The 14,045-nt window shown below is 39.4% G+C and overlaps 1 protein-coding gene across 4 annotated transcripts in view; it reads right to left on the bottom strand.

The window, feature by feature from the left end:
- CHST1 (carbohydrate sulfotransferase 1) overlaps positions 1–11,677 on the bottom strand; it is a 42,038-nt gene extending 30,361 nt beyond the window's left edge. For 2 of the 4 annotated variants that reach the window (XM_039358777.1, XM_039358795.1), the window contains exon 1: positions 11,518–11,677. The gene's annotated coding sequence lies outside the window, so the exon portion shown is untranslated. Of the gene's footprint in view, positions 1–10,916; positions 11,489–11,517 lie in introns of those variants that run through there. The other 2 variants (XM_039358768.1, XM_039358786.1) reach the window with 1 other exon arrangement.
- Positions 11,678–14,045: the final 2,368 nt, after the last annotated feature.

The raw sequence follows: 14,045 nt of genomic DNA, 5'->3' as shown, positions 1-14,045 counted from the left end.
CGCAATCACACTCTTGTTTCAGAGGAGAAGGGAAAACAGGAGGAGCCAACAACAGTGTCCCCACCATATTGTCTGTACCCAACAGAGTGCTCCCTCCTCCCTACCACCCAATCCTTGGAAATATTGTTACCTAAGGTCTTAGATCAGAGATAGAGAACTGAAGGATCGCTCAGCTATGTAAACAGATTGTTGCATCAAGCAGGGCTATTCAGGAACGACTTGCTGAAGAAAATCAAAGCTAAACACAGTTAATTTTGCTCAGTGGATTAGAGACTTCTAATATTCTGGAATCAGTCTAAGAATGGTAGAACTCCTATATCAGTGTTGTCTCAGATGCTCCTCATTGCTATCTAAGTTCAGCTCTTTAAATTGGGCTCGTAGCTATGAAAAAATCCCTCCCTCCCTCCCTCCCTCCCTCTCTCTCTCTCTCTCTCTCTCATCTCTTCAATTTTCCCTTATGTTTATTAATTTGAACACTGTTACTCAGCAACCTGAGTTTCAGAGTTTAGATTTCATTTATGACCGTGAGATTAGCTTGATGGATTTAATATAGTAATAATCCAAATAAGCTGGCATTCATAATGCCAGGTCAGTAGCTTCATTGTTCATTTTGTCCATTACAGTCTTGCATATGCAATAATATGTCTCAACATCTTATTCTGGTTCTTGGTTTTCTGGCAACCATGCTGAAGAATAGAAAGTACAGCTATCACAGCAACAGGTAAGAATGTTGTAAGAACAGGCTGTATGATTAGGAAATGTGCCTGTAAATTTTATGGCTTAGCTTTCATACAAACATGGGTATATTACTCTTACAACCAAGAGGCATGTTTTTACACCATACTGCTTGTTGCAGTGGTAGAAGACAAAGTATGAGCCCCTCACCCAGCATTATGAAATCTTGCATCCCTCTTGCCAATATGATTCTGGCAGAGGTCCAATCCCTAGCAGCATCTGTACTATATTTTCACTATCCCTAAAATGCATCATAACGAACAAGTCTGTTTCCATGGAAACAATACTGTGACTCAGGATTTGGGGCCAGCTCTAAACATTATTGTCAACAGTAAATGCTCTAGAGTCTAGCAGATTTAGGATATTCAAGAAATGAGACTGGAAGAGGTCCCTTTCTCTCTACAAGCTGACATGGATATTCCATATGATGTAACGCAGAGCATAAGATAAAAGCACATGGCTCAACTTTTGTCCATAATACCAATTCAAATTCCTTCAGATGACATCAGAGCTATTGCAGCATTTGGGAATTATATGGCAGCATGCCAAGTAATTCCCTACCAGGCTGAGAGATGAGTTTCATTCAGCCAAGCTACCAATAATTTTTTACATACTCAACTTATCCAAATATAAGCACACTTAAAAGTCAACTTTACACTTCACACAGATATAATGTAGCCATACCATTATCTCTTGGTATACTGAATTTTCAGTTACAAAATAGGAGAATAGCATATATTTTCAGACTTATGAAATAGTGTATGTCACATCCTTTTAGTTGTGAATTTAAATCAGAATATTTTTAATGGAGGAGAAGATTTTAGCATACTTCTACATTGTACAAAATCTTATTCCAGAACTAAGCCATCAACAGAGAACAATTTACTAAATCTCAGCAGTTTCTCAATGAGACCCATTACTCTTTCACAAGGCTATACTCTATTATTTTAAATTTACTAGCTAGCTAAGCCTGATAATTAAGCATGTCTCTTTTGTTATCTAATTCAGCTTTGCCACATACTGGAGAAGCAAATCAATACTATAGTCTTTTTGCCAATGATTTCCAAAACAACCCCAATAATATTCATGTATGATGCTCTGGTTTTCAGAATTATCAACATCCAACATTTCCCTACTATTAGTACTATTCCCTATAACAGGGCTTTTCAACCTTTTCTCAGATTGTACCACTTTTAGGACATGACAATATTCAAGCACCACCAGTGCTTAGCAAGGTGTCAAAAACTTGATGCTTAAAAAGGAGGGGACTTTGGGCTTTACTGGTTATATTCATTTGTCGTCATAGAAATGGCTAATATTTATAATATTATGGAAAAGTAAAAAGTTGAGGTTCAATGTTAATGCTTCCTTCCTACTGCAACAGTGGAACTCAGAAGTCAATGCCTTTTCTTTTCTTTTTCCCTTCTCCCCCTCACTTTTGTCTTTTTCTCTCAACCTTTGCTCACAACCCCCCTTCACCTTTTGCTAGCAAAAGCCTCTAGCTTGCTCTCACATGTTGTTCGCAAAAGCTTCTCTCTTGCTCCATTCATTCACACATTGCTTACAAAAGCCCCTCACTTGCTCTTTCACTCACCCTTTGCTCACAAAGGCCGCTCGCTCGCTCTCTCTTCACTGCTTCGCTAAAAAAGCCTCTTCTCTTCTCTCTCTTTCTCCATGTGTTTTTTTTTCTCTCCTGCCAAAACCTGCTCCTTTTATAGTGTCTCCTCTCTCCGCCTCCTCTTCCTCCTTTTCTCTTCTGGGAGTGCCAGAAGCTCCAATCAGCATGCAGCCACACGTCCTGATCTTGGGGCTTCTGCTGAGCCCTGCAGTTCCAGCTGATCTCCTCCAGGTCTGTGCGGCACAACTCTCCCTTTAGGGGTCATGTACCACCTGCCAGGTGCTAAAGTACCACCGGTAGTGGTACGTGTACCACCGGTTGAAAAGCCCTAACCTACAATATTGCCTGTTTGTAGCACTGAGTGACTGACAGGACTTAACATGAAACAACAATCAGTCTCAGAACATTTAGATTACAAAGCAACACCTAATTTCAATCAGTCCCCATTCATACACATCTATAAGATATAAGATCTCATTCTGTTTGCTCTAGCATTTATTCTGGTAGTAAAATTACATGAGCTGAACTTCAGCCATCCCCAAGAGATACTGGGACTGCCCCTGCCAAAATTCTCAGCCTGTTTATCTAAAAGTCATGAAACCTGCCTCCAGCAGCGGTGAATGCTCCAACACTGGAAGTTTTTAAGAAGGGACTGGACAGCCATTTGTCCGAAATGGTGTAGGGTTTCCTGCCTGAGCAGGGGGTTGGACTCGATGACCTCCAAGATCCCTTCCAACTTTATTATTATTATTAGATCTTTTCCAATATCTGGACAGAAGCAACTTCCTCACGGTACAAGAGAAAATATGTAGATAGTGAGCCATCATACCTGAATAGATTTAAACATATCTAGTTCTATTATTTGCATTGGGTTGAGCTTAAAATCAAATCATATAAAACTTTATGAAAGATAATTTTAGGGGCATCGTTTCAAAGCAGTATAGATGCTGAAGGGGGAAAGGAGGGGGATTACTTTGCAAACAAACATGAATCTAAATAGAATGATTGTATTGCTTGTGAACCTCTTGCTAAGCATATGTGAACTGGACACAGCCCAAATTAAACCAGAGGAATCAGCTTCAGTATTTCAGTAGAGGCTTTGTTTTGACAATTCTGAATTGATTCCATAAGCATCTGTCTAGTGCTAGAATTTGAACTAAGAGCCCAATCATCTTTTACTGATGTTGCCCACCTATTGACCATATGTAACTAGAATGTATAATTCTTTCTGTACTATGATTTGCTAAAGGTTTGCATAGCCTTAGATGACAAAACGTTAAACAGAAAATATTTACTAAATGCTGGTGCTGCCATAAATGGGATTATTATACCAATAGCAGAATCCCCAAAAGATCCAGGATTAAATCATGCTACCCTACATTATTCATTATTAAAATGTACCCAATTCTCTCTTATCAGGATGGCAACAGAAACCAGTGGAAACTTAAGTCATATCTATATAAACTGTTGATTGAAACTGCTCCTCTCTGTATTTATGAGGTACTGTTAATTGATGATAAATAACATTAGCTCAAAATCCTACTCAAAGAATATTTCTCTCATTGCTAAGAAGCTGTTGCCTTCAAAGCTAGACTCAATGGTTTCGACATGTTTGAGCCTCACCTCAGAAGTCATAAGGAGAGAGGCACTGAAAAAAATTTCTGTCTAACTAAACAGTCTCCCTCTTTAATTTCTCTTACTTTTTTTCCACAAAGTTTTCCCCCTCCTTATGGATGCTTTTATTACACCTACAAACATAAGACGGTTGGTTAGCAAATTTATGCTTATAAATTTTAACATGCATTGGCTAGAATGGCCAACTAGTTTTAAGAGAGTTCTATTTGATCTTATGTCATTTATCCTACACTAGCCTGGTTTTCACAAGCATGCACATAACCTGAGGGAGAAATGATAATATTTTGTGCATCTATGCAAGTGGTCTTAAAATCAGGAGTGTTGAATGGTAAAGCTATTGGGTGTAGTGAGACAAAACTTTATGTTTCTTTATGAATTACCTCATGGAAAAACATTTCCTTCTAATAAGTGCTTCTTTTACAGCCACAGATGTAAGACTGTTACTTTGTAAAACACAAATTCAGCTAGAAGTGAACAAACTATAGCTTTTCTGGCTGCTTCAACCATTTGACTGATTAACTTTGTTTCTTGAAATGAAATGCTGCTGCCCTGCAGGTATGGAATACAGCAAGTCATAATGGCAAGAGTTAGGCTCTGACATGGTTTTATTTTTCTCATATCCATAAGAGTGTGAGAGCAGAATAATACTGAATGGCTGGAAGCACTGTTACCACACAAGAGGAAAAAGACCAGAGGTTATTGAGAAATCCTTAGGTTAACGATAACTCAAACATCTCTGGGTTTACCAGATTGTCTCCTATATGAAAGACTTTGTACTGTTACATCAGTGATATCAAAGTCACTTTTCTGAGCAGTTAAATAGTAGCATTTAACAGCCAAATCCAAGAATCAGCAAATTTTTCAGTAACAACCGAGTATGTCCTAAGAAGAGAAAGAGTCTGTGACTGAATATTCAGAGTATACACATTTAAAGCTCAGATAAAACATGTAATAAAAATAGTAAAGCCAATTTCAATCCTCCTAATAATTTTTTGATATATCATACAGATCACTTAAATTGTCTTTAGTAAAATGTTCAACTCTCAGCAGAATCATTTAAGCCCTCACTCATAGAACAAGCAACATAAAGGCCGTCAGCATTACATATTATTTTTTAAGTCAAAATCCACCTTATAAAAAGTCTATTTTAAGGTAATTAATTAACTTTGTTATTCCAACATGTCTCCTTAAAATAACATTTCTATCTGCCTGGTAGATACATGAAGATGAATTAAATTTGTATAGCTACTCACACTGCATAGACTCAGATATGAGCATGGGGTGTCTGATTTGAATTCAAGACAAAACATTGAAATATATGTGCACTGTTCCATGCTGAGAATATTCCCAAAAGTTGAATATTTATGCTTCATATTCTCTTACAGGAGTTATGCTATAAGTATGCTTGTATCCTCAGAATCTACTATGAAACCCCTTTTGTTGGTAGGATTGGAGAGGCAAATATTTTTTTATGCAAATCACGCAATCTACTTGACATTAACATTCTGTCCAATCCACAACCGTTAGTATATCATTGTTACTATTACTGGAATTGTTTCAAAATATTTCAGCCTATGAGCCAGCTATTTCATATGACTTAACCCTTGAATCAATATACAAATGATTATAAACAGTTCCAGTCTTTTCTGGATCTGATCCTTGGTAGTCATGACCAAAAGAACTGTTGTGAATATTCTTAGGATGGAACAATGCACATATATTTCAAGATTTTGCCTTAAACTTGAAATCAAACACTCATCCCTGATCATAGGGACAATATTTTAAGAGTTCCAATTATCTATAATCAGTTTCTTTTTCAAACTAGTAAGATAGCAGGTATGAATTACAATTCTTCACAGCATTGGCTAGAGCTAGTTGAGCACAGGACACATAGAATATGGGAAAGAGCCAATTAAGCACAGTTCCAAGACTAAAAGCAATTGTGCATTTTTGTTTGTTTGTTGAGACAGATAATTTCATTTTTGTTGTATTCACAGGCTGGATTGAATTGAGGGGAACCTATTGCTAATGTTTGTTTCTTCATAGGGCTCATTTCTGTGGTTGTTTATTCAGCATGTTAGGTTGCAAATATCTATTGCTTCAATTGCTTGTAATGCAAATTTTAAACATTTCATGGTTTTATTTATTTTTATTTATTTATTAAATGTATTTGCCGCCCATCTCACAACAAGGAGAGTTTTTAAAAAATTATCTTATTGGTCAAGGTTTGGTAAGATAGAATTAGCAAAAAATACTACTTCAACCACTTTATGATCCCATTATGAAAAACAAAGGATTTAATTCAAGTTTTCTTTATTCCCTAAGATTCAAAATATTTTAGTTTAATTTCACATAGAACACTGGAGATGTTTCAAGGTTTATTACATCAGGATAAGAGACTTCAGCATTTTCCAATGAAATATTTTAAAGATTTGGTTTTGTTCTAAGCTCAGAACAATTTAATTATTATATTTCATGGACATTTTTAGTAGAAGAAAGTTAGCGATGATGAATCAAAGAAAGGAACTATCTTCATTTGAAATCTGAAGCAAAGGAGTTAGCTCAACTTAAAACACATTCATCTTCACTGTCTAAAATGTAGCTTTTAAAAACAATCATATAAAGTGTAAAGATAATCAAAGTGTACATCTTTGAAAAGTGTCATTTTAAATTTCAATAAATGATCATGCAAGTTTGCGATCAGTGAATAGAAGAAATATTTTCAATATTTTACCAAGTAAGGTCTCAGTTTTGCATTTTACTATCTAATACAGACAATTTTTTTAATTTAGTTGCTAATTTTCCTCAAAAAATTATGACCCAAACTAAGATAATTTGTTTAAAAATCATTTTTGGTAAGTGTGCATCTTACATACGTAAATGTACAGAAGTCACAGACAAATCTGCAAGGACAGCAACTTCTCTCCTTTTATTCACCCCATCTTTCCTTGCCTGGGGCTTTTTTTTTTCCCCCTTCCTGAGTTGAGTTCTAGAGACAAAAGCCAGGTTGGCTGTGAGGAAAAGTTATATAATGGCAAAGAAAAAAAAAACCATCAGAATGACAAAATTACAGGTGAGGAACATATTAACTCTCACTTTCGCAATTGCCTTCTGCAAGTATAACCCATTTTATTATGAGGGAGAACTTTTGCATGCTTTGTAACATCTAGTATGTCTAGTTTAATGAAGAGAAGGACGAGGGGGGACATTATAGCTATGTTCCAATATCTCAGGGGCTGCCACAAAGAAGAGGAAGTCAAGCTATTCTCCAAAGCGCCTGAAGGTAGGACAGGAAGCAACGGATGGAAACTAATCAAGGAGAGAAGCAACCTAGAACTAAGGAAAAGTTTCCTGACAGTTAGAACAATTAATCAGTGGAACGGCTTGTCTCCAGAAGTTGTGGGTGCTCCAACACTGGATAGAAGAGATTGGACAGCCATTTGTATGAAATAGTATAGAGCTTCCTGCTTCAGCAAGGGGTTGGACTAAAAGACTTCCAAGGTCCCTTCCAACTTTTTATTCTGTTAGTAGGGCTAGTAGACCTCTAAACATAGGAAATTTTGTTCAGGATGTGCAACACTTGGAATGCACCCAATACTAAATCTTTTGTAGTAGGTAGACTGCATTTAAAACAAGCATTTACTGTATACCTCCAAGAATCCCTCATCATTGGCCATGCTATTTGGGGCTGCTTGAAACTGCAATTCAACAACATCCGAAGGGCCACAGGGACCTTCTTTGATTTATAGTAATGAAATCACTGCTGTACTAAAAGCTAGCAATTCCTCCATGGGAGAGACTTTTATTCACAGTTCTACAGGCCTTAAGAATATAAATAAATCTATTAACTTAACCATCAACCTTTACCATCTTTTTCTCATTCTCAGTCTGTCTTCTACAGCTTCTGATTTTTCCTCAATTTACCCTTGACAACACAACACAGCATTCAGTTAAGTGCTTGTTCAAAAGGTCTCACAATTATTTTCAATTGTGGTCAATAGGCTGCTTTGAATTAAGGATCTTCTTTCTAGAACAGTGGTTCTCAACCTTTCTAATGCCACGACCCCATAATACAGTTCCCCATGTTGTGATGACCCCCAACCACTTATACATCACTGGGTACCAGGGGCGTGGCCAAAGAAAAGGGGGGGAAATGGCGGACAGCTTTGTTTGGCGACCCCCATGAAATGGTCATTCGACCCCAAATGGGGTCCCGACCCACAGGTTGAGAACCACTGTTCTAGAATATTGAGAAAAAGGTTGTTTCACAGCCTGAGCATTAAAGATGAATACACTTTCTAACCTTTTTACCTGTCAGAGGTACCTAACAAATATGCTTTCATTTACACATAAACTACAGCAATGCATTGAACATGGGATTTCTTATATAGTGAAAACAAAAACAGGCAGAATATTCAAAACATGGTGGCAGATTTACCAGTTGGATGGGGAAAAATGAACCTATCGCATCAGTACTTATCATTGGCTCCATCATATTTGCAGGTTTAATCCAACTAGCTCTTTTTATTTGGTCCTAGTTTGGAAAGAGGAACAGGCTGTGCCTTGTCATACCTTCCTACCTGGATTTTGAGATCTTCAGAGGACTTTTTCTGACTATCCCTGCTGAACATGGCAGAGCAGTTCTCAAGAAGAAACGTTCCTCTTCAGGTTGTGGAATGTTCTTCCCAGAAATATGTACTTGGCATCTGCCTGGGTTAGTATGACTTCAAGTAAAAGCCTGTATTTTTCCAATGTTTCTGCCCTTTCACCTTTAAAGTGATTTCACTGTCTAGCAACCTTTAAAATCCAAAATAAAATATCAATAAGAAATCATATTTATTCCACCTCCCCCTCAGGACATCTTGGCATTTGTGTTCATGGAACAAAATCTTGAAAACTAAACAGAACTGTGGAATTTGTTTTATCTCAGCTATGAATAAGATATTTTTACACTACTCCAAAGTTTATTAAAAAAAATAGTCCATTAAAAACTCTAGAGTTTTTAAAATCAGTCGTTGCCCTAACAATCTTTTCAGGAGTCATTGTAACAATCAACATATGTCTATATTGCATTTTGGTCCTTACTTTATAGAATTACTTTACAAGAGCATCATGAACATTTTGATCTGCACATAATAGATTAAAGTAGAACTGCTATTATGAATGGAAATAGATTAGAAAGTGTACATTTGTAGGGAAATACCCCCACTGTCAAAATATTTTTTCTTTTCTTTCTGTAGCTAGAACTATCCAGCAAAGTCTGAAAACATGCTGTGCTAGAGGGGAAAGAAATGAATAAGAGCATTTTCATTCTCTTGAAGCCTGCTCAGTTTCAGGTCTTCTCTAAATCCTCTCTTTGCAAGATGAAACCCAGCTTTTAGATGGGGAGAGATTACAGATGGCACAATCTTAATCAGTGACATGGCCTCACTCTCTGGGGAAGGGTCAGGCTCTCTTCTAAATAGCAGATATTGTTTAGGTTAATCCAATGCCATATAACAGACACTAGTTCTTTAAAAAAAATTGTCCATTTCAACTGAAACAACAACTTTACTTGTTGCTCCATATAAATTAAATCATCTGGACTAAAAATCTTTCCTTTGAGTGTGTCCTATCATTTAGGAGCACAGAGATGCTGCCGATCCAGTGAAATCTTTAATGCTTTTCCAGATCCAAAAAAATAAGGGTGTATCTCATCCATACAAAAGCTTGTTTCTACCAAAGGGTTGTTGAAAAGTGTAGATTTTTCTTCCTTCTGTTTCTTCCAAATTAAACTGGGAAAACTCTTAGGACAATTTGGAAATTAACATGGGGAAATCCCCAAGTCAGCAGATAAAGAACCTTAAATAGAGGATAAGAAATTGGAGTTTGGAATTCTGACTCCAGTTGTTGGTCTAATTATCTCTGGAAATCAGAAGTAGTATTATAGAGCCTCAATGAAAGCAACATCCTCAAGACCTTCTATTCTAGCTCTGGACAAAGCTAGAACTTTTACCACCCTTGCAGGCTGGAGAAGAAACCCATATATTTCAATATCCCCCCACCCAACACTGTGCCACTCTTTTCTTCTATATCACAAGGCCAACCAAAAACTTCTACTGGGAATCAGAACCATTCCACAGCACTGGGAGAACAAAGGCAGAGTTCTAAGACAGACAATAATTCTTATGTCTTCCCCGTGCACTGATGTACTTAGAGCCACTTCTTACAACTCTGATACCAAGAAATGAATCCTTGGAGCACAACATATAGACCATCACATTTCCCTGAGCCATAACTACAGTTACCTATAGTTCACTGCATGCCCCACTATCACGCTGAAAGCATGGTTCAAGCAAGGGTGGCGGCGGGGGGGGGGGAGATTCTCTTATTTTCTATTCTTTAGTGGAATGCCGGTGCAAAAGAGTAGTTTCAGATTTTCTAGGGACAAATAGCCTGCATCGTGCTCATTTCCAAAGATCTTGCTATATTAGCCCGTTATATTGGGCAGATCCCTTAAGGTTAACACACGATACCTTCTCCCTTGGCAATCGGGAACCCGGCGAGGGGGGCTCTGAACTAGCAAAGCTGAGGCCACAGAAAGGTCTGCTAAGACTCGAGTCACTGTTTTGGGCTATCCCGAAACGGCGTTTTCACAGCGGGAAAGTACATTCCCGCGGTGTACTCTTAACGTCCGGTAACCGATCCAAGGTGTGGGATGCACATGTGGAAATCACATCGCTCCCTCCCTCCCCCCGCTTCCCTAGAAATTCAGCTTAAGACCCAGCGAGAAAAAAGCCACCCCGCGCGCACTCCAGGTAGCCAGGCAGAGCGGATCCGATGCCACCCGCCGCCGCCGCCGCCACCATCACCACCACCCCCGCGTCCTAGGCAAGGGGGACTTGGGCTGCGCCCCATCACGCCTTGCTTTCCTATTTAAATAAACTACCTTCAAAAAGCCGGAGCTGTTTCAGACGCGGCGGCGGCGGGTGCCCGCCTCATCTCAAGAGATTCCCAGCCGGCGATATTGCTGCATCTCCTTTCCGCCTGCCCTCTCAAGCTCCCTCTGTCCCAGCGAGCGGCGGCGGCGGCGAGCGAACCATCCTTTACGCGGGGCTGAGCTGTCGCGCCCGCCAACCCCCTCTCCGCACGCGCACGCGCGCCCAAAGCGAGGGAGGGCGAGCGGGGTTTCTCGCTCGACCTGCCCCGGACGCGCGCCTTCGGCTTTCTCTCCCTGCAGCGCCAGTCCCGGCTACCCCCGCTTCCCCTTCTCCGATGGTGCGGCGGCGGAGGTGGAGATGAGGGGCGGAAGAGAAGGAAGCGCGCTTCGCAGTTGCCGCGTCGGTCCCGAAAGGCTGGAGAAGCGAGCGAGGGAGGCAAGCTCTCACTTTCTCCTCTCTAGCAGAGCCGAGTCGGTCTGCAGAAGCTGCTATAAAGAAACCATTCGTGTTCTCCAGCCTTCCCTCCGGCGGTCTAATGTCCTCCTTTTTTTTTTTTTTTTTGGCCCCCTGGTTTGCTTTGATCAGAGCACAAGTCTGGCTTTTGTTTACCTGCTCCGGCTCCCTTCAAACTGCCAAGCAGCAAAGAAGTGGTTTAGGCGGCAGAAGCTGAAGGGAGCTCCTCTTAGGGAGCCAGATCTGCAGCAGGAGCAGTTGCCAGCCCCTTCCGCGCCCCTTCGCCAGGGTCAGCGCACAGCCCATTTCTGCTCTGCCTTAATTGGATAAAACGGGAGGGGGAAACTCCCTCCGGGCCTCTCCTCTGCAGTTTTTTTTTTTTCTTCCTTGCACAAGGAATTTGGCACGAGAAGGCGCGCAGCGGATCAATTTGGCCCCAGGTAATTCAGTAGCAAAGGACCTCGGGCGTGAGCTGATGCCGCGACCACCGCTCGCCGTCCAACCAGCGGATAACTTTGATGTTTCCAGATGGCCAAACTGACGGGATTCTCCCACTTAAAGGCGCCGATATGCTATAAATGCCGCTGGAAGATTTGCGGCTAGTCGCTGTCACAAGCCCGCTCAATTACTGTACTGTACTCGAAGAGTTGCGACTGGCCGCCAGGGGTCGCTCTCTTAATCATTGAACAATTTCCCACATTTAAAAAAAAGAGTCGGCATTGGGGCCCGTTTTGTGTGCCCGTTACTTCTGTCGCGGATGCTTCTGTAATTTTCCAGTTCCGAGATGGAAATTCCTGTATATATATTTATACAAGCCTCCAAGAGCTATGGAAAGAGTCATGAGTTGCACTCAAAACACTTCCCCCCCAGTACTTGGATTAATAAAATCACAAAAGCCATGTTAGCAGACTAGCCAAGCCTCTTTCTGGATCCAAGTAAAGTGTATGAGGTGGGGGTTTTTTTAATTGATACTTGTTGAACAGAAGATTTCTCATTTCAGGGGTCAATGTAGTTTTAGAATTTGCTTAGTTTGAAATTGAAGAATCCATTTTCTTCTTCCTACAATTTAACAAGTATTGTATGTGAAGATTCCTTTTTCTATGACCTTAACTGAACTCTTCAGCGTTCTGCAGTCGACGTTGGAAGCAGATTTATTTTACCTCAGCATCTTCATAAAACCTGCAGTACTTTTGTACTGCTAGTCTTAGTAACCCCCTCCCATTTAATTCCATTTCAGGCAAAGAAAACTGCATTATCAAGGTCTAGAGAAGAAAACATTCTTGCATGCTGTATCCCACACCGTAAAAGAAAAACAAAACTGTTCAAACATTTTCATAGCTACCTCTTAATTAATGAGTCATGGAATGGTAGGGACCTTGGAAATCAATTCCCTGTCCAGTATCAGAATCCTTGACTATTTATTTATTCCCAAATAAATACATATAGATTTTCAGCTGCATTCATATAAAAAGAGCAAGGTTATTTATGAAGACTAGATGATGCTCTCATATTTGGGAATATCATGGTCCTCTTCTATATGGTCAACTAACTTGTTAGGCTGACAGATATGATCTCTAAATTGAGTGAGTTCTCAGTTTTACGATAAAGTCCAAGACATTGTCCAAAGTACAAAAATTGGTGGTATAGTGGAAGCTGAACATGAACAAGAATTCACCTAGACATTTTTATATTCCATCCTTCATTCCCTCTTAGTTTGTAATGCCAGACCAGCCAGGTTGTCTTGACTACAATATTGACTGAAATTCAGGAGAAAGATTTCATGGTTTACCAACAAGTGCTCCCCTCTTTGCAATTACATTTATGTACACTTCTAATACAGTTTCAGACAGTCAAAAGCACTTGATCCAGAAAAATGTCAAGATATTTGATATATCTTGCTTGAAGGGAGAGAAAGAGATAGGCATGAATATGCACAACAAAAGAGAAAGAAGGGAAAAGAGCTTTCTAGTTATTATATTTATTTTTTAAAAAAATATTCCGTCTTTATTACTTTATAAGTAACTCAAGATGGTGAATATAATATTCCTTCCTCCTCGTGTCAAGTGAACCATATCCCTAAGAGATTTGGAGAGCTCACTTATAACTGTAGGTTAGTGTCGTTTCACCATCCTACCTCTGGCTGAGATATTTGGAAGTTTCTAACTTCAAAGTTTCTAGAATGCAAATTGCTTTTCTAACAAGGCATTATTTATTCCATCTGGAAAAAAAATGATATATTATGTATACGTGGATTTCCTCACTCTTGCAATGCAAATTTTATTCTCATTCCCCTGTTTTACTTTTCTATCACATCAATGCTTTTCTTGTTGTTGAATTACTTAAGTGCCTGTATATCTCCACTTACTCTACTCTCATGGAATACACAATCATTATTTCCATTCTTCTTCATCCCAGCTGCAGACCTGGATGTAACTTCACCACTGCAGTAGTAGACAGTGTCTAATGTGTATGCCCATGCTCATTTTTGAAAGATATTCTATTTAATTATTTTATATGCCACCCATCTCACTATCCAAAGGGATAGTTTTATAACCTTTATATACCTTATACTTCTCACTTATAATTATATTTGCTTCATGACTACAGTATCTACCACCCTACCCTTATCGTCAAATTTGCTTTCTGCAACAACTTGCCTAATGCAAAGATCCAAAGAACTTGAC

Source organism: Crotalus tigris, unplaced genomic scaffold, assembly GCF_016545835.1.
Source record: "Crotalus tigris isolate CLP2741 ecotype Arizona unplaced genomic scaffold, ASM1654583v1 scf7180000017576.4783729, whole genome shotgun sequence".
Lineage (NCBI taxonomy): Eukaryota > Metazoa > Chordata > Lepidosauria > Squamata > Viperidae > Crotalus > Crotalus tigris.
The sequence above is the reverse complement of the archived record's forward strand: the minus strand, read 5'-3'. Positions and strand labels throughout refer to the sequence as shown.